The sequence below is a fragment of the Perognathus longimembris genome, chromosome 5 (assembly GCF_023159225.1).
Source record: "Perognathus longimembris pacificus isolate PPM17 chromosome 5, ASM2315922v1, whole genome shotgun sequence".
Lineage (NCBI taxonomy): Eukaryota > Metazoa > Chordata > Mammalia > Rodentia > Heteromyidae > Perognathus > Perognathus longimembris.
Window position 1 is genome coordinate 60,826,085 of NC_063165.1, and position 23,901 is coordinate 60,849,985.

Sequence of the window (23,901 nt, forward strand, 5' to 3'; positions counted from 1 at the left end):
TAGGCATGAGCCATCAGCACCTAGACAAAATTAGTCTGATGATTTATCAGTCTTCCCTCAATTTTGTTGAAAAAAAGATCAGATGGATAAAGTATTATGTATATGTTACATACCATAGGCTATTACTTAGCCAAAAATAAAAAATGAAATCATGCCACAGAAGGAAAATGAATGGATCTGGAGATCAGCATGTTGAGCAAAATAAGCCAAACTGTAAAAAGCTAGATTATCACATGTTCCCATTAATCTGTGGAATCTAGATCTAGAATGATGACAATGATAATGATGATGATACCAATGGTAATGGGGCATGAATATAAAAGAGGACTATCTATAGGTCATCAGCTGGAGGGAGAGAGAGAGAGAGAGAGAGAGAGAGAGAAAGAGAGAGGAGAGAGGTTAAAGAGAGGATACCAAGGAGCAAAAGGATCATATATACACATATGGATATATATGCATATACATATATATTTATGTATTTATCACATTTATCATATATATACATGTATATGCACATATATGTATATATGCATATATATCAACACAGCATAATGAAACTCACCAAATGTTGTTTGAAAAGTGAGGAGAGAGAGTGAGCAATGGGAATATGGTGAATTTATTCAAAGTGTACTATGTGCATGCATAGAAATATCTCAATAAAACCCCTCATATTACAAATGTTAAAAGATTTAAAAATAAATTTTAAAAGGAAAAGAAGATTGCTAGACACTGGTGGCTCACATCTGTAATCTCAGCTACTCTGGAGGCTGAGATCTAAAGATTATAATTTGCAGCCAGCTGGGTCAGAAAAATCCATAAGACTTTCTTCTCTAATTAACCACCAAAAAGCCAGAGATAGAGCTATGGCTCAAGTGGTAGAGTGTTATCCCTGAGCAAACAAAACAACCTAAAGGACAGCACCCAGGTTCTTAGTTCAAGTCCCAGTACTGGCAAGCACACACACCACCACCACCACCATCACCACCACCACCACACACTAAAGAAAGAAAAAGAAGATTTCAAAACAATATATTAGTCATTGAAATCTGATAATTTCCTCAATTTCTAAGAAATATACCAAAGGAGCTTCACTAAGACTGAGTTACTAGTAAGTACATTAGTGGCTTTCAAAGTGTGGATTCCAGACAAGCCACATCCACATCAACTGACAATATGTCAGAAATGCAAATTTCCAGGACCTACCTAGAACCAGAAATTATACAGGTAAGACCCAGCACCCTGTGTTTTACTATTGCCTACTTAAGTTTGCAAACAACTGCCAACATTGTATCTGTAACTCCTCCTGGTCCCCCATTTAATCATTCAAATTATTCAGATATTGAAGGGTTCATTTCAGTATTCCTTTGACATTCATACTAGTTATCAATCGCTATACTCAAATATTGCCACAGTCTTAGTGACTTAGCACCATGCATTCATGTTCTCCCAATTTCTGTGGGTTAGAAGTCTAGGCATGACTTAGCCAAGTCCAATAGACTCAGGTCTGGGAGAGGAGCTACTTCTCAGTCACATGGTTGTTGGCAGTACAGTATCAATTTTTAACTGGCTGCCAGCTGAAGTCCTTGCCAGATGGGCCTTCCCAGCACAACCACTTGCTTCCTCAAAACCAGAACGGGGTCTCTCTGTTAGAATTGTATGCACTCCATCCTCCTTGCCATGTTTTCTGGGCTCCAAGTGAGTCCTAAGTCCCAACAAGACTCAAGGAATGGAGTTACACCAAAGCCAGGCTATCAGGAATCCAAGATTATGGGGCCATCTTAGAATCTGTCTGTCAGATCACTCAATAATTTTAAATGCCCTTGCCTTCTTGTATGTTTTAACGCTATTTATCAAATTTTCCAAAATTCCATTAAAATCATTCAATAATATAATTCTAGAAAATGTTCACTAGAACATTCCTGTCAAAGCTGATTTTCAAACCAATCACTAAACCAGGCTCTGACTTAATTCCTGTCAGGAAGAGTCTGTCATTTTTCAATTCAAAGAAATCTGTTACTACAAATTTCAAAGGATGAAGTTTTATAGCAAATTTTGTAGCTTGTATCATAAGAAATATTTCTAAAGAGCTAAGTATGGTACTGTATTTTTAGCATTCAGGAGGCTGAGGTGGAAAGATTATGGGATGGAAAGCCAGCCTGGGCTATAAACCATGATAAGAAAGAGAGGAAGAGAGAAAGAAGAAATGATTATTAAAGAAGACAAATCAATATCAAACCAAACACAGATCTAATACAAGAAAGCAACATGATAGTGGTAGTCTTCATTATTTTATAATTATCCAAATTATAAAATTGACTAGAATTTCCAATTATTATTAATGTGATGAGTACTGCTGAAGGGAAGGTACTTTTTTGATAAATGGATGTTCATGTAAGTACTAAATTCTGGTGGTCAGCTTTTAGGAATAATGTAATTAAGTAATGTGTTTAAAAGGCCAAAATAGCTCCATTATGACATTATGATTAAATTTCCATGTATTTAATGAAAAAGAAAGGTGTGTACTGCTAAAACTAATTGATCCAGCAGCTAGCATATAATTTTATTTTTTTGTTAATAGGATGTTGAAAATCTTATTACAATCTGAAATAAGATGAGTATTGATTATAATTGTGATGAGCATTTCATAATATGATTTGATAAAATAGATTTTAACTGAAATATGCACATCAAATGAAAACATGGGAGCTTTTTATTGTAATCTATACCTTGGGGTTGTTACAGGGTCCAGGGGAGGTACCCCAAGTGGGACTCAAACACACATCCCTCCAGAGTCCACTATGTAGAGACCATCTCAAGCAAAAAAAATGGGTTTGTTGGGGAAGTAAAAGGCGAACTGACCATCCAGGGATGCTGCACAGACTCGGGAGCTGAAACTGGGACAATAAAAAAGCAGGCAGACTCAGAAGCTGAAACTGGGACCCCTAACAGTCCTTGAACGGAAGTTTATAAAGGTAAAAGCGTAGCACAGATGTAGGGGGTTGACATGGGTAGAGCAAGCAACAAACAAGCTAAGCAAGCCATTTATAGAAGCAGAATTTTGCAGTCAGGTTGACCTAATATTTAACTTTTTTTTTTTTTTTTTTTTTTTTTTGGCCAGTCCTGGGGCTTGGACTCAGGGCCTGAGCACTGTCCCTGGCTTCTTTTTGCTCAAGGCTAGCACTCTGCCACTTGAGCCACAGCGCCACTTCTGGCCATTTTCTGTATATGTGGTGCTGGGGAATTGAACCCAGGGCCTCATGTATACGAGGCAAGCACTCTTGCCACTAGGCCATATCCCCAGCCCCCTAATATTTAACTTTTATTTTAACAATTACTACCGTGTTTCCCCAATCAAGATGGAGTCAGCTCTACTCTCCCCAACAGGGGAAATGTATAAAGGGTATACATTTTGTTTGAAAAGTTCTCTTTGTAAACACTTTAGGCCCATGAAAAGTAGAGAGATAATATAAAGAAGTTCTATAAAAACTTGGCTTATTTTTCTATATCCTCACTCTCCCTCCCTCCAATATTCAGACACTTGGCTCCTAAATGCAAGGACTTTCTCCAAGCTTGTTTGATAGAATGTGTTACAAGCTGGGTTTTTTGGTGTGTTTTTTTTTTTTTTTTGGTATTCCATGGTTATATTCAGGTTAAATATTTTTTTAACTTCCTTATCATGTCACCTCAAGAATCACATGCCAATTGGCACCAATATTGTTGATGCTGGATTGTGTATGTGGTGTGTGTATGTGTGCTGGTACTGGGGTTTGAATTTAGGACCTGAATGCTATCCCTGATCTTTTTTGCTCAAGGCTGGTACTCTACTACTTGAACCACACTTCTACTATGAGCTTTTGAGTGGTTTGGAAATAAGAATTTCACAGACTTTCTTGCCTTGGCTGGCTTTGAACTGCAATCCTCAGATCTCAGCCTCTTTAGTAGCTATGAGTACAGGCAAAAAGCCACTGATGCCTGGCTGGACGTATCAGTCACTTTGATTACAAAAGTACCACTTCCCGTGGGATCAATTGAGGTGTCCAATGAGAGATGAATGGTAAAGAAACACAGTGGAACACTATTAGTTCATTTAAAAATGATATCTTGTTATTTTGGGCAACACAAATGGAGATCACAACATTAAGTGAAACCAGGCAAAGAAGAACACATACTACATGCTTTTCACTCATACGGAATTTAACAAAGCTGATCTCAGTAGGAATAGACAGCAGAATAGAAGTAGAGGTGAAGGAAAGGTCCAGGGGACTGGTTAACAGTTACAAATCTTGGTATAAGGAGTGATTTCTTGCGTTCTCTTATACAGACTGGTGAAAAAAGTCAGCAACATTATATTATATAATTTAAAATAAATAGATGATATTGAATACTCACCAAAAAGAAATGATAAATGAGATGATGGATAACTTAAGTATCCTAAGTTGGTCAATATACATGTAAAAATGTTCTGAAATATTACACTACACTCGAATATAATTACTGAAAAATTAAAAATAGCAGAACAAATAAGTACAATGCATAGCTTTCTCCTCTTAGTAAATAGTTGAACTAAATATTACCCCCGTCTTGCCTAAATAGCTACACATTGGTAGATGCCCAGTGTTGACTATCCAGTATATCTTGAAAGGTTAGTTGATCCAGAAAACTTTTCAGACATATTTAGAAGAAATACTATTAATTGGCTTTTTTTTTTTTTTTTAAACTAGAGGGGCTACTTCCTCTACTTACTGACAGCTCCTAGAGGTGCATGTTGAGGACACCTGGAGAAAGTTCTGTTCTCTCCTAGGTCAGGTTTACTGAGCCAGAGCCTGGGACTGGGATTCTTGCACAGGTGCTTTATTGGAAGGTGCTCTCACAAGTGATTAAAGTGGGATCATAGGAAAAACTAAGCAAGAATGTTCTGAAACCCAAAGTTCTACTTTGAGATTAGATGACGGCTTTTGCACCCTATCAAAAGCAGGCATTTGCATAGTTTGAAGAACACTCTACCCTTCTAGTATGAGCTCCTGATGGATCAAGAGCAGTTCTTTGAAAAAGGAGACAGCTAAAAACTGCTATCAGCCAATTTTCATAGCAACATCAATAACTTTAAATACTAGGCAGGGCACTAGTGGCTCATACCCTTAATCCTAGCTACTCAGGAAGCTGAGATCTGAGAATTACAGTTCAAAGCTACCCCTAAGCCCATGAGACTCATTTCCAATTAACCACCAGAAAACCAGAAGTGGCTCTATACTTCAAGTGGTAGACCACTAGCCTTGAGCGAAAGAGTTCAGGGACAGTGCCCAGGCCCTGAGTTCAAGCCTCATGATCAACAACAAAAATAAATATATCAATAAATAATTTAAATTTCTTCTAGTTTATGTCCATTGGAAGAGATAAATGGGTCAATGGGTCAGATTAGAGGGACAAGTTCATATCAGAATACGTATGATAAAAAGCATTATTTTTAAATCAATTTGGGAACTGGGGGAATTGTTTCATTTTGTTTTTTTTTAGTCAGGGGTTTATTCGTTGCAAGTGCAAGTCAGCAGTAGGACATAATTGAATTCAAAGTTGTAAGTGTCTAATCTCTTCTTTATTTTCTTTTTTCATTTTTTTCTATTACAGAGGCCCTGCCTTTTGCTCTAATGGTTTCCTAGAAGCCCAGGTTTATACTTTTATAGCTTCAAGTCAAACAGAAAAAGATTACCTCTTCTGAAATATGCCAACAAAGCTTTTAGAATTCAATCATCTTGGTTCTGATTGCTTTAGCTTGGGTTGTATCTCTTCCCTGAACCAACTGCTATAGCCAGGGAGATGATTCTGAAGTTGATTTACACATCTAACCATTGAGTAGGAATGAGGGCCAGTACCAAACCAGCTCTGTGGACTAATAGGCAGTTTCTTCTCCCCCCCACAAGATAAAAGAATTGTTATTAGAAGAAAGAATTGCTATTTAAAGAAAAGACTGAGATTTTAGGCAGGATGTAAAACCAGTAAATAGATATGTACTTTAAAATTATTCAAGTAAGATGTTTGAATATTTCTTAAAGCATGTAAAAAGACCAAGCCTGCGGGATAGGGAATAAAGTAGGCATCTACTCATTCTTTACATCAAAACATATTCCAGATGATTCAATCATTTTTACGTAAAAAAGCAAAACCATAAATTAGTAGAAGAAAGCATGGCCAAATAATTATAAAGGCTGGGAGTGGAGAAAGCCTCTAAAACAACATGCAATACAAAAACAATATAAGATAATATTGATTAAATTTGACTACATAAACCCTTACAAACTTTTGCCCCTAGATGTCAAAGGAGAGAAGGGAGCTCCATAGTGAAAAGATATAATCATTAGGAAAATCCATACAACAAATAATGTAAAAGCAACAATAATATACCATAATCTATACAAGATACAAAAAGAAACACATTGTAGTGTAGAAATACATTAGCAAGAGACTTTGCCTTCCTCAGTCTGTGACAGATCCTATAAACAAATAAACACTGATATGTAAAAACCTTTTATAAAAGTATTAGTAAGCAAGTTCTGGCATGCAAAATTTCAACACTATACTGTGAAAATAATACATTCTCTCCACTCCCAAAGATGATAAAACATTCACTAAACTTGACCATTAGGCCATAAGAAAGCAGGCCAAGTCCAATAAATGATAGAACTAGTAATAAAGAAGCTGGGCAGTGATGGCTCATGTTTGTAATCCAAGCTAATCAGGTGGCTGAGAGCTAAAGATCAGTGTTTGAAGCCAGCCTGAACAAGGAAGCTTGTAAGAGTCTTATTTTCAGTTAACCATCAAAACATGGGAAGTGGAGCTGTGGTTCAAGGGATAGAGCTCTGGTCTTGAGTGAAAAAGCCAAGGGAGAGCAGGAAACCCTGAGTTCAATCACCAATTCTGGCACAAGCAAGCCAACAACAACAACAAAAAATAATAATCAATTGTAAGCTGTGCCACTGTTATGCAAGTTATAGTTACTAATCCAAGTCTAATTGCTTCACTATTTTAAAGAGGATATTGACAGAATGTCAGAAAATCTGTACTATATTCTATTTGAAAGAAGTTGGGCTGGTGATATGGCCTAGTGGCAAGAGTGCTTGCCTCGTATACATGAGGCCCTAGGTTCGATTCCCCAGCACCACATATACAGAAAATGGCCAGAAGTGGCACTGTGGCTCAAGTGGCAGAGTGCTAGTTTTGAGCAAGAAGAAGCCAGGGACAGTGCTCAGGCCCTGAGTCCAAGGCCCAGGACTGGCTAAATAAATAAAATAAAGAAAGAAAGAAAGAAAAGAAAGATGTAAATAATGTACACAAACTTGTATGTGATGGGTTCGGAAGTATTTAAATTCTAGTTTGTTTTTTTTAAGAAATTGAATGTTTATAAGAAAAAAGCCTAATAAATAGTTATGTTTGACCATGAATCATAAAAAAAATAATAATAATCAAAAAGTCAGGAAATTAGGAGACCCTTCCAACCTTCAGAATACAAACCAAAAAAAAATCTGTCTTACATATTTTTGGATTAAGTGGAAAATAACAAGCTATGGCCAATTTAGAAACAAGAACAAGAACAACAACCTAGTACCCATGAAACAGAGCTAAAGCAATACTCAGAGGAAATTCCTATCTTTATTTATATAGAGAAAGAAGACAAGGAACTTAATTAACCACTTGATTCCAAAATTAGAAAATAAACAAACTAAAGGAAAGTAGAAGGAAAAAGCATAAATTTAATGTGTTCAAAAATAGAAAAGTAATTTAAAAAAATCAAGACATAATGAGTAAATTAAGATAAAACTAAGTAAGTTGATTAAAATTTAACAGATCTTATCATCAAAAGAAAAGCAGATGGATGGAGAGTAACAGCCCCTCTAAATGTCTATATGCTAATTCCCAAAATATGTGCCTTACATAGCAAAATGGACTTTGCTATTATGATTAAGGTGCAGGATCTGACCCTAGGGATATTACCCATGTGGGCTCATCTTAATTGCCTGAATCCTTGAAATCAAGAGACCTTCCCTACAGAAGTCAGGAAGATATGGCAATAAATGAAGGGTTACATACATACTGTTAGAGTTGACCTGCCTTTGCTGACTTGAAGATGGAAATAGGATCCATAAAGATGTGAAAGAACATAGATGTCCTTAGAAAGAAAAGAAAGTCTCCCCCAGAGCTCAAGAAGAAAAAGAGCTACTACCAGTGAAAGAATGATGTTAGGCAATACCCAGGTCAGACTTCCCACCTACTGAATTGTGGCATAATAAGCATATACTGTTCAAGCTACCAGGTTTATGATCATTTACTATAGCAGCAGTAGAAAACTAATACAAAGAAAAAATTCAACCTCACAAAATAAGAAGTGACATAAAAAACCCTAAATTAGAAAACATTTTTAATCATGAGATTAATTTACTGACTTTATGTGAATAATTTTAAAAGCCTGAATGAGATGGAACATATAATCTCCCTGATACCTGACCCAGAAGAGGTAGAAAAAAAAAAGCTAGGCCAATTTCCACAAAAGAAGTTGAGAAATTTATCAAAGAAATAAGTCTCTCAAAAGGTAGCAAGCTCAGATAATCTCAAGGGAAAGTTCTTTTCAGACTTTTGAAAGTTGGTCATGACCATGTTATTTAACTGACTCATAGACTGTAAAAAGGGAACCTTAAAAAAAGTAACAATAATATAACATTGATACTGATAACAAAGATAGCACACATGAAAACTACATATCAACTTAATTCATAAATATAGATGCAAAACTACAAAATAAAATATTAGAAACCATACTTCAAAAGCATAATAAGTATTACAACAATAACAGCTATATTAAGTTTAAGAATGCATAGATGGTTCAATACAAACAAATCTATCAGTATAATTCATTATTAGTAAATTTAAAGCCAAGCATGGTAGCATATACCTCTGATCTCAGCACTCAGGAGGCTGACACAGGAGGATGAAGACCAGCCTGGGCTATATAGCAAGACTCCCATCAAAACTAATTAATGAATTATTTAATTAAAATTATTTAATTGATTCATTGTAAAGGAAGGAAATAGCATTACTATAGACACTATAAAGGTTGGAAGAACAGGCACTTAGATCATGTGGAAGAAATGAAAGAGTTACAAATCATCATTTGGCAACCATTATAATAGAAGTGATTCAAGCTAAGAAACATCAAGGGACCTAAAACTAATTGGTGAAAATTCTGAGGACTAACAGGACAGTTTTTGTTTTGTTTTGTTTTGTTTTTACAGTCTCAGAACAACCCCACAGAACTACCGGTAAATTATAATTGTAATTTTTAGTGGAGAAACCTAATTAACTACCAAGGGATCAAATTGAATATCATTCATGGCAGTACAACAAAATACTATTACCTGAGAGGCTTACAAGCAAGAGAAATTTACTATAATTTTTTGAGATTGAAAGTCTGAGATTGGGGCACCAGCATAATAAGGTTCTGGTGAGGGCTATCTTCTAAATTGCCAACTTCTTCCCGTGGTGAAATGAGGTCCAGAGAGGTCCCTGGAGTCTCTTATAAGGGCACTCATCCTATTGATGAGGTTTTAACCCTCTTGACCTAATCACTTCTCAAAGGCCTATCTCCTAATACCATCACTTTGAGAACTAGAATTTCAACATGAATTTGTGGGGGCCATTTCAAGTCCATAGCACTAACAACAGGGTAAATCAACATGGAATGCCTCCTGGCATAACACACTGAGAAAAGCACCATTTGTATGTACTTATGCCAAAGAAGCAGGACTTTATGCTAGTCGTTATGGAATATCAGACAAGCTCAAATTATTTGTCCTTTTAAAATGTTTATTGTTATTATAAAGATGACATATAGAGGGGTTACTGTTATTTAAGTCAGGTGGTAAGTGCATTTCTTTTTTTTTTTTTTTTGGAGTGCATTTCTTTTTGAACAGTGTCACTTCTTCTCTTATATTCTCAGTTTTTCCTTCATTTCTTTTTTAACAGTGTCACTTCATGCCTTATATTCACAGTTTTTCCTTCCTAACCCTCCCTAAAAATTCTATAGTTCATTTTTAGCATAGTGTCTAGTGAGTATCACTGGTGCATTTCCTCACCCTTTGTCCCACCATTTCTGTGCTCCCCTTACTCTCCCCCAAACAGATAAACACATACAAGACAAAAGGCACAGAAAACAAAACGTAGCTCAGGATCTCAATGCTTCTCCTCTGCTTCCTTACTAGCTGGGATTACTGATATATGCTAACACAGCTGGTTTATTCTTTTGTTTATAAGAAATGCACATTGAAGAATTTAGGGGTAAAGGAGAATCCTGTGTGCAACAGTTCAGAAATATATATACACATGCATACCTATATACATATACACATACATACACACATGTATACATATACATTTGTACATTCTATTAAGCTAGATTAATGATATACAGAGACAGACAGGTAGAGAGACAGACAGATAGACGGCAAATGTGGTAAACATTTGAGAAATCTGGGTGAAAAGTAAGTGGGAATTCTTTACACTATTCTTATAAATTTCTATATGTGTCAAATTATGAAAAAGGTTAAAAGGAAAATATCAGCATACAATTTTAAACCAGAAATAAACTGGTCAAAGGCTTTTATTATATTTTTATGGGTGAAAATTCAGCATACATAAATACCATGGAAAGAAGCTTGTGTGAGAGAGGGTAAGAATAGAGGGTAAGGAGAACATACAGAGCTAGAACAAGAGCAAGAATGAAAGAGAAAATAGGAAAAAAAACCCAACAAAATGGTTGAAACTATATAAAATAATATACATTCAATGTGAAAAGTGTAGAAGGGTATCTATAAAAGCATATAAAGCACTCATTGGATCAGTGTCACACAGAGGCTCATTGATAAAGTCATTTGGGATCAGGTAGGTTGGAAAGGGCAGACTGGACAACAGAGACATAGAAAAGACCTTAGAGGATTTGCTCTCATGTCACAGACAGGGAAACTGATTTCTATCCACAGAATTACTTCCGTTCAATCATGGAGCTAGTTAAGACATATTGTTTTCTACTGATCTAATGTTCTTTACACTTTATAGGCCCTCTCTGACATTTCTAGTGGGAGTCTACTGGGGAGGTACTGCTTCTGGAAGCCATGGCAGGTGTGGGAAGGATTTTTTGACAGTTGTGAGACAGGGGGTTACTACTGTCACTGAGTGAATAAGAACCAGAGATGTTAAATTTCCCTATAGGGATCCAGGAAGTCCTGTACAAAAAGAGATTATACTATTCAAATGCCAGCAGCAACTCCATCAGAAACCCTACAGGAGCTATGGCTGGAAAGAAGGCTTCCAGGAACAAAGTCCAAACCACCATCTCTGGTGGAGCTAAAGTGAAAAAGTCACTAGTACTTCTTTTTCTTGAAAATGAGCATTATGTACAAATGGGAACTTGATCCTCCACTCTCTGCTTTGCCTGATTCTGTCATAACATTGTGGCTGGGGCTGGGGATATGGCCTAGTGGCTAGAGTGCCTGCCTCGTATTCATGAGGCCCTGGGTTCAATTCCCCAGCACCACATATACAGAAAATGGCCAGAAGTGGCGCTGTGGCTCAAGTGGCAGAGTGCTAGTTTTGAGCAAAAAGAAGCCAGAGACAGTGCTCAGGCCCTGAGTCCAAGCCCCAGGACTGGCCAAAAAATAAAAAACAACAAAAAAAACCAAAACCATTGTGGCTGGTCTCTCAGGGAAGCCCACAGAGGTCAGATCAGATGCTGGCCCCACCTGAGGCATGTAGATATATGTAGATGTAGATGTCACCTTCCGGGGCTTGGTGGGCTCAAGCCAGACATGTAACATCTTAGTTGATAACAAGGTTCTCATTGTAAAAAAAAAAAAAAAACACAAAAAAAACCCAAAAACAATTCAGTCCTATAAAATCATTATGAAAACACCAGTTTTACCAATGAGAGAAACTAGACTCAGAATGCAAACAACTTACCTTAGATTACTATGTCAGTGAGTGAAATATGTTCTGGGACCCAATTGCAAACCCCTGTTCAGGCTACCAATTGCCTGTCTAAGACCTTCTCCCTCTAGTCCAGGCTGGACAATGGCCTCCTTTCTTCCATCCTCCTACTCTCCAGCTTCTTTTTAAATTTTTGTTTTATTTTAATAGGTTGTTTCAGAAGTTTCAATGTAGCATGGTAAGGAGGACATAGCAGAGAAGCTTACAGCATGGTGGTGACCAGGATGTAAGAGAAAGAGAGAGCAGCTCACATTATGGTAGCCAGGAAGTTGAGAGAGACAGAGAGAGAGAGAGAGAGAGAGAGAGAGAGAGAGAGAGAGAGAGAGAGAGAGAGAGAGAGAGAGAGAGAGAATGCTTATGGCATAGACTTCCTCTTCTTCCTTTTATTTCATCTGCCTCCAGCCAATCTTTTCACTTAGGTGGGACATCTAGCTTGCTCGCAGCTAAAAGGTAGGAATGTCACCAGTGATGTTTATAAGGTTGAGTGGCAAAGACCCAGTGGAGGTGATTCTTTATTGGAAAATTACAAAAAAGATCCTTCAAATCAGAAAGCAGAGGACACAGTGTTTTACTTGGTGAGAGCCTGTCTGGGCTGAGTCAAATCAGACCGAAGAAGGAAACAAAGAAAAGAGCAGGAAAAAGAAATCTGAAATCAATTATAAAGATTAATACAGATTCTTCCCTTCTTAGAAAGAGACTAGAGCCCCAACAGAGACAGAGAGACAAACTGGGCTGATGCCTAGAAAGGAAGTTAAGGGAAATGTCAGTGTTTCTCAAATAGCCTTGCCCAGAAAATGTGTCACCAAAACACCCAGCCAATCTGCACAGACACAACTCTAGCAACTCAGCTGAGAAACCAAGGAAGAGCCATCTCCAGAGGAAGAAGTACTTGAATTGAGTTTAAAAAAAAAAAAAGCAGTTTAAATTCACAATTAATCAAATGCATTAACGACCCAGAGAATATCTTTGGACTTTAATTTTGAACTTCTTCCATTCTTCCAAAAGAATAGCTGGTATGAGAGTCTGCTTTCATCATTATTACAACCAACAGTGGGCCAAGGGAAGACTGGCACCCGAGTTGAAACCTGTTTTCACCTTTAGCTGAGTGCTATCCTGAATGCAGTTCCACAGGGAATTCTGGACCTGCTGCTTTCCTGAAAATGGAAATCAGGTCCAAAATTCATCTTTACAGCCTGGCAAGGCTAAAGTAATAAACAGTTTCAGGTGAAAAATATATTTATTTTTACAATATCCTACATGATGTCTTTTCCTTTTTGCTAAAATTCTTTAGAAATCTCATTCAACCCCTCTGTTCATCCATAAATAATGAGGCTTTAATAAGTTTTTTAAAATGTTTTAAAAGAACTCCTTTCTTGTAAAACATTGAGAAAATACAGATGTACCAAGAGAAGGGAATAAATATTCTGTTTCTACACCACCCAAATAGTAGCACTTTGGTATGTTTATTGCATGAAAAAAATATATAGTTTTCCCACAATTTGAAATTGAAGCTGAATTAAAAAGATAATCCAGGGGGCTGGGGATATGGCCTAGTGGCAAGAGCGCTTGCCTCGTATACTTGAAGCCCTGGGTTCGATTCCCCAGCACCAGATATACAGAAAATGGCCAGAAGTGGCGCTGTGACTCAAGTGGCAGAGTGCTAGCCTTGAGCAAAAAGAAGCCAGGGACAGTGCTCAGGCCCTGAGTCCAAGGCCCAGGACTGGCAAAAAAAAAAAAAAAAAAAAAAAGATAATCCAGCCTGGAGGAGTATCTCACATGTGTAATCCTAGCTATTCAGGAGGCTAAAATCTGAGGATCACAGTCCGAAACCAGCTCAGGCAGAAAAGTCCCTGTGAGACTTTTATGTGCAGTAAACTACTCAAAAAAGCTGGAAGTGGTGCTGTGGCTCAAGTGGTAGAACGCTAGCCTTGAGCTCTTGCTCAAGGGGCAGTGCCAAGAGGCTCAGGGGCAGTGCCAAGGCCCTGAATTCAAGCCCCAAGATTGACAAGAAAAAGAGAGAGAGAGAAAGAGAGAGAGAGAGAGAGAGGTGGGGGGAGAGGGAGGGAGGGAGGGAGGAAGGGAAGGAAGGAGAGAGAGAAACAGAGAAAAAGAAAGAGAAAACAAAGAAAGAGAAGGAAGGAGGGAAGGAGGGAGGGAAGGAAGGAGGGAAGGAAGGAAGGAAGGAAGGAAGGAAGGAAGGAAGGAAGGAAGGAAGGAAGGAAGGAAGGAAGGAAAGGAAAGGAAATCCTTGGGAAGTGTTGCTCTACCCATGCTCTCCAAGTTATCTCCCACCCATTCCCACTTTCCCAGGTGGTTCCTTCTTGCTGTCTGTATATCCTTTTTTTTTTTTTTTTCCCGCCAGTCCTGGGCTTGGACTCAGGGCCTGAGCACTGTCCCTGGCTTCTTTTTGCTCAAGGCTAGCACTCGGCCACTTGAGCCACAGTGCCACTTCTGGCCATTTTCTATATATGTGGTGCTGGGGAATCGAACCCAGGGCTTCATGTATACAAGGCAAGCACTCTTGCCACTAGGCCATATTCCCAGCCCTGTATATCTTTTTTTTTTTTTTTGCCAGTCCTGGGGCTTGGACTCCGGGCCTGAGCACTGTCCCTGGCTTCTTTTTGCTCAAGGCTAGCACTCTGCCACTTGAGCCACAGCGCCATTTCTGGCCATTTTCTGTATATGTGGTGCTGGGGAATCGAACCCAGGGCCTCATGTATATGAGGCAGGCACTCTTGCCACTAGGCCATATCCCTAGCCCTGTATATCCTTTTTTTAAAAAAATAATTTTTGTTGTTATTATAAAGGTGTTGTATAGAGGACTTAAAGTTACATAAGTCAGGTAAAGAATATATTTCTTTTTGGACAATGTCACTCCTTCCTCCACTCTGTCCCAGTTTTCCCCTCATCCCAGCCATAAATTGTATAGTTCATTTTTAACATAGTGTCCAGGGAGTACCATTGCTACATTTGTACACCCTCTGTCCCTTCATTTCTTTTGTGTTTTAGCTGTAAAAGGGGGTAGAGTTCATAGTGACATTTCCATCCATGTATACAATGTATCCTAAACTCCCTATCACTCTTCCTAACCTCTTTCCAACCTTAACTTAAAACAAGCACAAACCTAAGTTCTTTCTCCCCCATCCCCTGCCCTTAAGTTTTTGGGGTTTTTTTTTTTTGTTGTTGTTGTTAGTTTTGTTTGTTTTTTGTCGTTGTGTATACTGGTACTGGAGTTCCAACCCAGGGCCTCATGCTTTTGTTTGGATTTTTCTGCTTAAGGCTGGCACTCTACCACATGTGCTACATTACACCCCCACTTCCAGGTTTTTTTGCTGGTCATTTGGAGATAAGAGTCTCATGGATTTGTCTTGCCTAGTCTGGCTTTGAACCTCCATCCTCAAATCTCAACCTCTTAAGTAGCTAGGATTACACATGTGAGGCACGAGTACCCAGCTTCACTTTTCTTAAATACTGCATTTTGTTCTTTGCAATTGACAATATATCCTATTGCAGATCTTTCCATGTGTTCATGCAAATATTTTTGTTTTTTTTTAACTAACATTGGACCAGACTTCTGTAACATGTTTTGTTTTGTTTACATAAAGATTTTTATGGACATCTTTGTTTATCTTCAGATTTTCTTCTACAGTATCATTTTTTAAAGTTACGATGTCAAGAAAAACCCTAAGTTTCATCATGACTGTTTTTAGCCTCCCTCAGAACAAAGTCTATGATGCTGTTCAGAGGCCTGTGGATTACATCCAGCTCATCCAGGTACCAGTTGTTGAATTTGAGTCCCAGTATATATACAATAATTCAAGACTTGTCTCAAAACCAGGGCTTGTAGTGAGAATGAAATGAGACAATGGGGAAAAAAAATTCAATGTAAGAATAAAGTACTAAAATATGGATATGACTACATTATATACACATGCACATGGCATGAGGGCACACACAGGTGTGCACATACACACAGAAGCATTTGCATTGTGATAGGAAACTTATTTGGTTACTGTGAATTTTTCAGTAAATGCTTTCCCTTTTAGTTTTTTGCTGGATACTGGTGGCTCACATCTATAAACCTAGCTACTCAGGAGCCTGAGGTCTGAAAATCCTGAATCAGAGGCAGCCCAGGTAGATAAATCCAAAACACTCATCTCCAAGTACCCAGCAAACATCAGGAAGTAGAGGTTGGCTCCAGTGGTAAAGCACCAGCCCCGAGTAAAAAAGCTAAGCAAGAGTGAGAGGCCCTGAGTTCAAATCCCATTGCCAGCACAAGAAAAAAATCTACTTTTCTGAAACCATTGTTCTTGTTATGTTGTGTGTGTGTGTGTGTGTGTGTGTGTGTGTGTGTGTGTGTGTGTAGATAGATAGAGAGAGAGAGAGCATAGAGAAACTAGGGAAAGAAATAAGCAAAATACCTATCAAAATCCCAGCCACATTCTTCACTGAAATAGAGAAACCAATCCATAAATTCATATGGAACAGCAAAAAACCTAGAATAGCCAAAGCAATTCTAGGCAAAAAAAGCAGTGCAGGAGGTATCACAATACCAGACTTCAAGCTCTACTACAAGGCCATCATAACAAAAACAGCATAGTATTGGTATAAAAACAGATCGGAAGACCAATGGATTAGAATTGAAGACCCAGAAATAAAACCGCACTCTTACAGCCAACTGATATTTGACAAAGGAGCTAAAGACATACAATGGAATAAACATAGCCTCTTCAACTACTGGTGCTGGGAGAACTGGGCAGCCATATGCAGAAAACTCAAAGTAGACCCAAGCCTATCACCATGCACCAAGATCAACTCAAAATGGATCAAGGACCTCAACATCAGACCTGAATCCTTGAAACTACTGAAGGACAGAGTAGGAAAGACACTAGAACTTATAGGCACAGGAAGGAACTTCCTGAATAGAGTCCCAGGGGCACAACAAATAGGGGAAAGACTCGACAAATGGGACTACTACAAATTAAAAAGTTTCTGCACAGCTAAGGACATAGCCACCAAAATAGAAAGACAGCCAACGATATGGGAAAGGATATTTACCAGCACAGTAACAGACAAAGGCCTGATATCTGTCATCTACAGAGAACTCAAAAAACTAAGCCCCTCCAAGCCCAATAAACCTATTAGGAAATGGGCAAAAGAGCTAAAGAGAGACTTCACAAGAGAAGATATAAAAATGGCAAAGAAACACATGAGGAAATGCTCAACATCCCTGCTAGTAAAGGAAATGCAAATAAAAACAACCCTGAGATACCACCTCACCCCAGTTAGAATGGCCTATACTCTGAACTCAGGCAACAACAAATGCTGGAGGGGCTGTGGGGAAAGAGGAACCCTTCTCCATTGTTGGTGGGAGTGCAAATTAGTACAACCACTTTGGAGAACAGTATGGAGGTTTCTCAAAAAGCTCAATATAGACCTACCCTATGACCCAGCCATACCACTCCTAGGCATCTATCCTAAACAACAAAATCCAAGATATCAAAAAGGCATTTGTACTTCCATGTTTATCGCGGCACAATTCACAATAGCCAAAATATGGAAACAACCCAGATGCCCCTCCACAGACGAATGGATCCAAAAAATATGGTACTTATACACAATGGAATACTACATAGCGATTAGGAATGGTGAAATACTGTTATTCGCAGGGAAATGGTCAGAACTTGAACAAATAATGTTGAGTGAGACAAGCCTAGAACACAGAAAACAAAGGGGCATGATCTCCCTGATATATGACTGTTAACAAAGGGAGACGGAGAGACAGTAGAGACCAAGTCTGTGAATACTGTATATGTTCTTGATACATTGTATATTGCATATATGTCAACCTGACCTAGACAAGGGATAGAAAAACAGGTCGTAAGATAACACAAGAAATGCACACACTGCCCTACTATGTAACTGCACCCTCTTTGCCCAGCACCTTGTAAAAAAATTTATGTCCAATTAAAAAAAAATGTAGACATAAAAAAAAAGAAATAAGCAAAAAAGGAAAGCTTAAAAATCTATTACTTATATATGTGCATTGGAACTTGGAAAGTGTCAGGGTCTTTAGCCCCCCGCGCTACCCCGACCCATGGGAGAGATGGGGAAAGGCACACTCCGACCGGACGAGCCAAGAAAGGAAAAGGGTCGGCAGACACCACCCCCCCACACCCAGCCCTCCCTCAACTGGAGAACAATCAGATGGCCTGGGAGTCAAGTCAGCGCAAGATCTCGTTTATTGGGGAAGTACGTGCCACTAATATAAGGCACAGGAGCCAATCAGGTCTAAGATCAGCAGGAAGGGGAGGCATGAGCTGTCCATCAAGGGCAAAAGAGCCAGGGCGTCACAGCCCACAGAACCGCCTCTGGGTTATAACCAAAGACACTTGTAGCAGCTGCACATTGTTGTTAGGTGCCGCCATCTTAGCCACATGTGGTCCAAGACTGAGAAACAGGCGGGGCCAGCTAGTTGACTTCCAGGTGTGCCCCACAGGAAAGGGGATACCAATATTGGGAGACAAAGATAAAAAGACAAACCAATGCAACAGCAATACTTACAAAACTATATGGTGTAAACCAACTGTACAACTCAGTGGGGGGAAGGGGAATGGGGAGGGGGTAGGCAGTGGGAAAAATGAGGGAGGAGGTAACAAGTTGGATAAGAAATGTACTCACTGCCATATGAATGAAACTCTAACCACTCTTACTTCACTTTGACAATTAAAAAAAGAAAGTTAAAAAAGAATCCCTTACTGGGACTGGGGATATGGCCTAGTGGCAAGAGTGCTTGCCTCGTATACATGAGGCCCTGGGTTCGATTCCGCAGCACCACATAACAGAAAATGGCCAGAAGTGGCGCTGTGGCTCAAGTGGCAGAGTGCTAGCCTTGAGCAAAAGGAAGCCAGGGACAGTGCTCAGGCCCTGAGTCCAAGGCCCAGGACTGGCCAAAAAAAAAAAAAAAAAAAAAGAATCCATTACTTAGTCATTACTTAGGAATGAGCCAGTGGCTCATTCCTGCAATCCTAGCTACTCTAAAGGCTGTGATCTGTGGATCACTGTTCAAAGCCAGCCTAGTCAGAAAAGACTGTGAGACTCTTATCTGCAACCAACCACCAAAAAGCTGGAAGTGGAGCTGTGAATCAAGTACTAGAGTGCCATCCTTGAGCCCAGCTCAAGGACAATGCCTAGGCCCTAGTACCAACACCAAAAAAGAAATGAAAAGTAATCTATAGGGGCTGAGAATATGGCCTAATGGTAGAGTGCTTCCCTTGTATACATGAAGCCCTGAGTTCAATTCCTCAGCACAACATATATAGAAAAAGCCCGAAGTGGCGCTGTGTCTCAAGTGGTTGAGTGCTAGCCTCGAGCAAAAAGAAGCCAGGGACAGTGCTCAGGCCCTGAGTTCAAGCCCTAGGACTGGCAAAAAAAATCTATAATTTATTTGTAAAACTCCTGCAGAATATATCATATGTGTATTTATGTGTGTGTACATATATACTTTCATACATGGATGTTTGATATATATAATGTGTATATATATATATATAATTGCTTCATTGTACATATTGTACATAAAGTAAGGATGGAGATCTGGCCTCCTCTTCCCAACCCTCCATGACATAGGTCTGATTACTTATTCAATACATATTTGTCCTAGTAGGGTACAGCAATGAACAAGGGAGACAATGTCTCTGCTTCACATCACCAGATATTTTCTTTAAAAAAAAATAACCAACAAAAAACAATACCTAGGCCTCTCCTAGATCAGCAAACTTCAGGAACCCATAAATTTTGATGCCTAAAATCTTGCCCCCCACAGCCCCATCTCTCCCAGAGATTCTAAAGTGTAGCCAAGATTGAGAAGGATTGGCTGAATAAATCTAAGGACAGCCAGCATGAACATGCATGTGCATGTGCTGTGATCTTTGTCATCATAGGAAAGGAGAAGAAAGGAGTGGAGAGAGGCTGGAAGGGAGGATGGTGGGAACAGAGGTTCCTCCTCTGAAGCAAAGCTGGTGTTGGCAGCAGTGGGGGCGAGGGGAGGGTGCTGTGGAGCAGTGGTGCGCAGCAACCCACGCACTTGCTCGTTTTAGAACAAATCAGTTCTTCTCAGACATATGTACTGAAGAAGCCTCCTCCTGGAATTTTCCAGACAGAGCTGAAGACTACTCCCAACATAAAAGCATCCAGCTTAGATTCTGCTTCCCCTGATGCAAAGACTATCAGGAGTGGAAGTTCCCTAAGGGGTCATCAATCTCCTCATTGCCACAACACACACACCATAACACACACACACACACACACATATATACACACACACACACACCAATATTAGTCCCAGGAGCTGTGTATTTCAGAAGTTTTCAGGAAGCATCTGAACTTACCATAGATATTTGATCTGCTTTTGGCATTCTTATAAGCACAAACAAGAACTTAGCTAAAAGAAAAGCCTAGAAAAAGTGGCTGAGGGGTAAAGGAAGGAAAAAAACAGACAACCCTGAAACCTAGAAGTGAACAACTTTCTTCCCACTCATAATCTTGTAGAGAAGGCATTATTTCTCCCAGTTTACAGAGAAGGAAAATGCCTTCTATTGCCTCAGAGACTCAAATGTCATGCCCCCCCCACGCCCCCGGGGCCATTGAGCTCAAAGAGGACCAGCATATGGACTCATTTCATCTTCATATCCTTATTTTCAAATGAGGAAACTGAGGCAAGAAGCATTACATTAAGTCTTTAACCTGAAGACAAGCCACAGTTCATTCTTTAGTATCACAGCTGTCTGAAGATCTGGAAGGTACCATCTGCTCCCACAACTTCACCAAGGAAAGCCCAGGAAAACTCTCTGTATGATCTTTGCAACTTTTCTATAAGCATAAAACTATTCTAAAATAAAAGGTTCTAATTTTAAAATTATACATAATGATACCATCACTCTCAAAACTATTGTTTACTATATACTGTAAATAAACAAGATACATTATTTTACAAGGTAAGCACTCTACCACTAGGCCATATTCCCAGCCCCCGAGATACATTATTTTAAAAACATTGGCCTTTCATTATTATATATTTTTCAACATCCATTTTCCTCTGTATGCTTTTTAATCTATGTATATACATATAATATTTCAGTTCACAAGTTGTGTTTTTCTTAGGGTAGTTGTAACAGTGTCACAACCTGCATGGCTTAGAAGAACAGAAATTACCTCTACAAGCTCAAAGTAAAGCTGTCTGTGGGATCATGCTTTCTGAGGGTATAGTGGAGAATTGCTTCTATGTCTTTCTCTTAGCTTTTGGTGTTGCCAACAATTCTTGATATGTGTCAGCTTGCAGATGCAAAGCCCTCTTCCTGTGTGTCCTTCTGTGTCTTCTCATCTTTTAAGGAACCCAGTCATTTGGAATAAGCTCTTACCCTACTCCAATATAACTTCACTTAACTTACACCTTGACTATGTATACACCTGTCTTATTTCCAAATAAGGTCATAGTCTGAGGGTCTGAAAAGAATATAAATTTGAAAGGAACAATAGATAATACAATATAGTTAATCTGACTCTTTTCATCCCAAAATTTATATCTGTATCACATGTAGAATATAGTCACATAATCATAAAGTCCCTAAAAGTTTCAATATCCCCTTCAAATTCACACTTTCATCTAAATATCATCAACTCAAAAAGTCCCTGATTTGGGGCTGGGAATATGGCCTAGTGGCAAGAGTGCTTGCCTCATATACATGAAGCCCTGGGTTTGATTCCTCAGCACCACATATGTATAGAAAAGGCCAGAGGTGGCGCTGTGGCTCAAGTGGCCGAGTGCTAGCCTTGAGCAAAAAGAGGCCAGGGACAGTACTCAGGTCCTGAGTCCAAGCCCCAGGACTGACCAAAACAGAACAAAACAAAAAGTCCCCGATTTGTCATCTAAATCAGTTACGGGTGAGATTTGGGATATGGTACATCCTGGGCAAAATTCTTCTCCATCTGTGGATCTGTGAAACCAGAAAATAGATTACCTGTCCCAAAACACAATGATGTGACAAGCATTAGATAGATTTTCTTATTCTAAAAGGTGTCATGGGGTTCCAAGCAAGACTGGTACCCAAGTCTAGATGACTTTCTAGGTTCATTAATCTAATTTTGTTTTTTGTTGCTGTTGCTTTGCTATTGTTGTTGTGGTTTGAGAACAGGATTTCACTCTGGCCTTTAATCTGTGGACTCAAGTGATCATCCTGCCTCAGCCTCCTGAGAGTCCCAGTTTGTAGCTGGGGTTACAAGAATACATTATGCCAAGCTTGGTCTAGCTATTTTTACATTTTTTGAAGATTTCCAAAATTAAAAAAGAGAGAGAATGGAAATGATAACTTCTCCTGCATATCCATGTTCATTGTTGCACTATTCACAAAAGCCAAGTTATGAGAACAGCCCATATACTCTACAATAGATGAGTGGATTGAGAAAATGGGGTACATATAAACAATGGAATTTTACTCATCCATTAGAAAGAATAATATTATGTCATTCTCAGGGAAGTGGATGCACATAGCACAAATTGTGTTAAGTGAAGTAAGCCAAACTCAGAGACAACCTGTGCAGGTTTTTTCTCATATGTGGAAGCTAGGTCTAAAATACAACTGGACGTGATAACTCATACAGGGCTCTATGAATTTACATACAAACAAACTGACTAAAGGAGGATATATGTAAGGAAGGAACTCAAAGTCATAATTCCTCTGAACATCTGTAGTACAATTTCCCAGGAAATTGAATGGTTTTATTCAGGGAGGACCAAAAGGGGGACAGAAATGGAAGGAGGAGGTGTAAACAAATGCATTCATTGTATTCATCATATACTATGTAAAAAACAAATTGTGCAACTTCTGGGCAGGGACGGGAAGAGGAAAATGGAGGAAAGCGAAGGAAGAGGTGACATTGTTCAGGAAGCTCATAACCTGATTTAATGAAGTTGTAACCCTTTGTATAACATCTTAAAAACAATAAAAAGAAATATATAGTTATTGCAGAAAATAAAAAATAAACAAATAATGAATAAACCATCACTCCCAATTTGATGACTCAGATCTAACCCACTGTACATTTGATGTTTCTCCAATATATGTCAAATTTATTTTTGTTTTGTAAATTTTCCACATTAGATCTGTACTACATATGTGAAGAAAGGAAAATATATATGTATACATACACACATATACATATGTATATATGAATGATGTATATATTTTTATCATGAGAGAGAAAGAATGAGAGAGATTCTCCTTATTTTGTCTAAGCAGTTTGTTTCCTGTTCTCAGATTTCCAAGCCATTGTTACAAATGTTAGAAGAGGCAATCACATTGAAGGGATAGCTTTTTAGTTAGTGGTTCCACTAAAGAGATCTTTGAGGCTGAGGAAAAATTTTAAGAATAAATGAGAAGGTTTTTGAGGTGCAAGTCCTATCTTTCAAACTTTCAGCACAGTGACTTGCATTCTTCCTTTTCTTCCTTGAGTGAGGATAATGCAGTCTCTATCATCATTAAACTCTGAAATTTATTAACAGTAATTTTTGAAGGAAGATTATTACATTAATAATTACCAATAATAATAATAATACTGATAATAATATTTCAGCTAAAGTCTCCACCACTATCAGAATCTGTATACTTGTTTCCTTTTCAGTATTGAGCTAAAATTCTAGAACTATACATTCATCTGTGAGAGATGTTACTTCAACACAGTAAATAAATGTGATTTTTAAATGAAATATCTCTATTTATAATTAGGATTGGATTAAACTAGTTGGTAAGACAATAGTGAGCACTATTTAAGGGAGTTCATAAAGTCTATCCATGTATTTGTCTCCAAGAACTTATC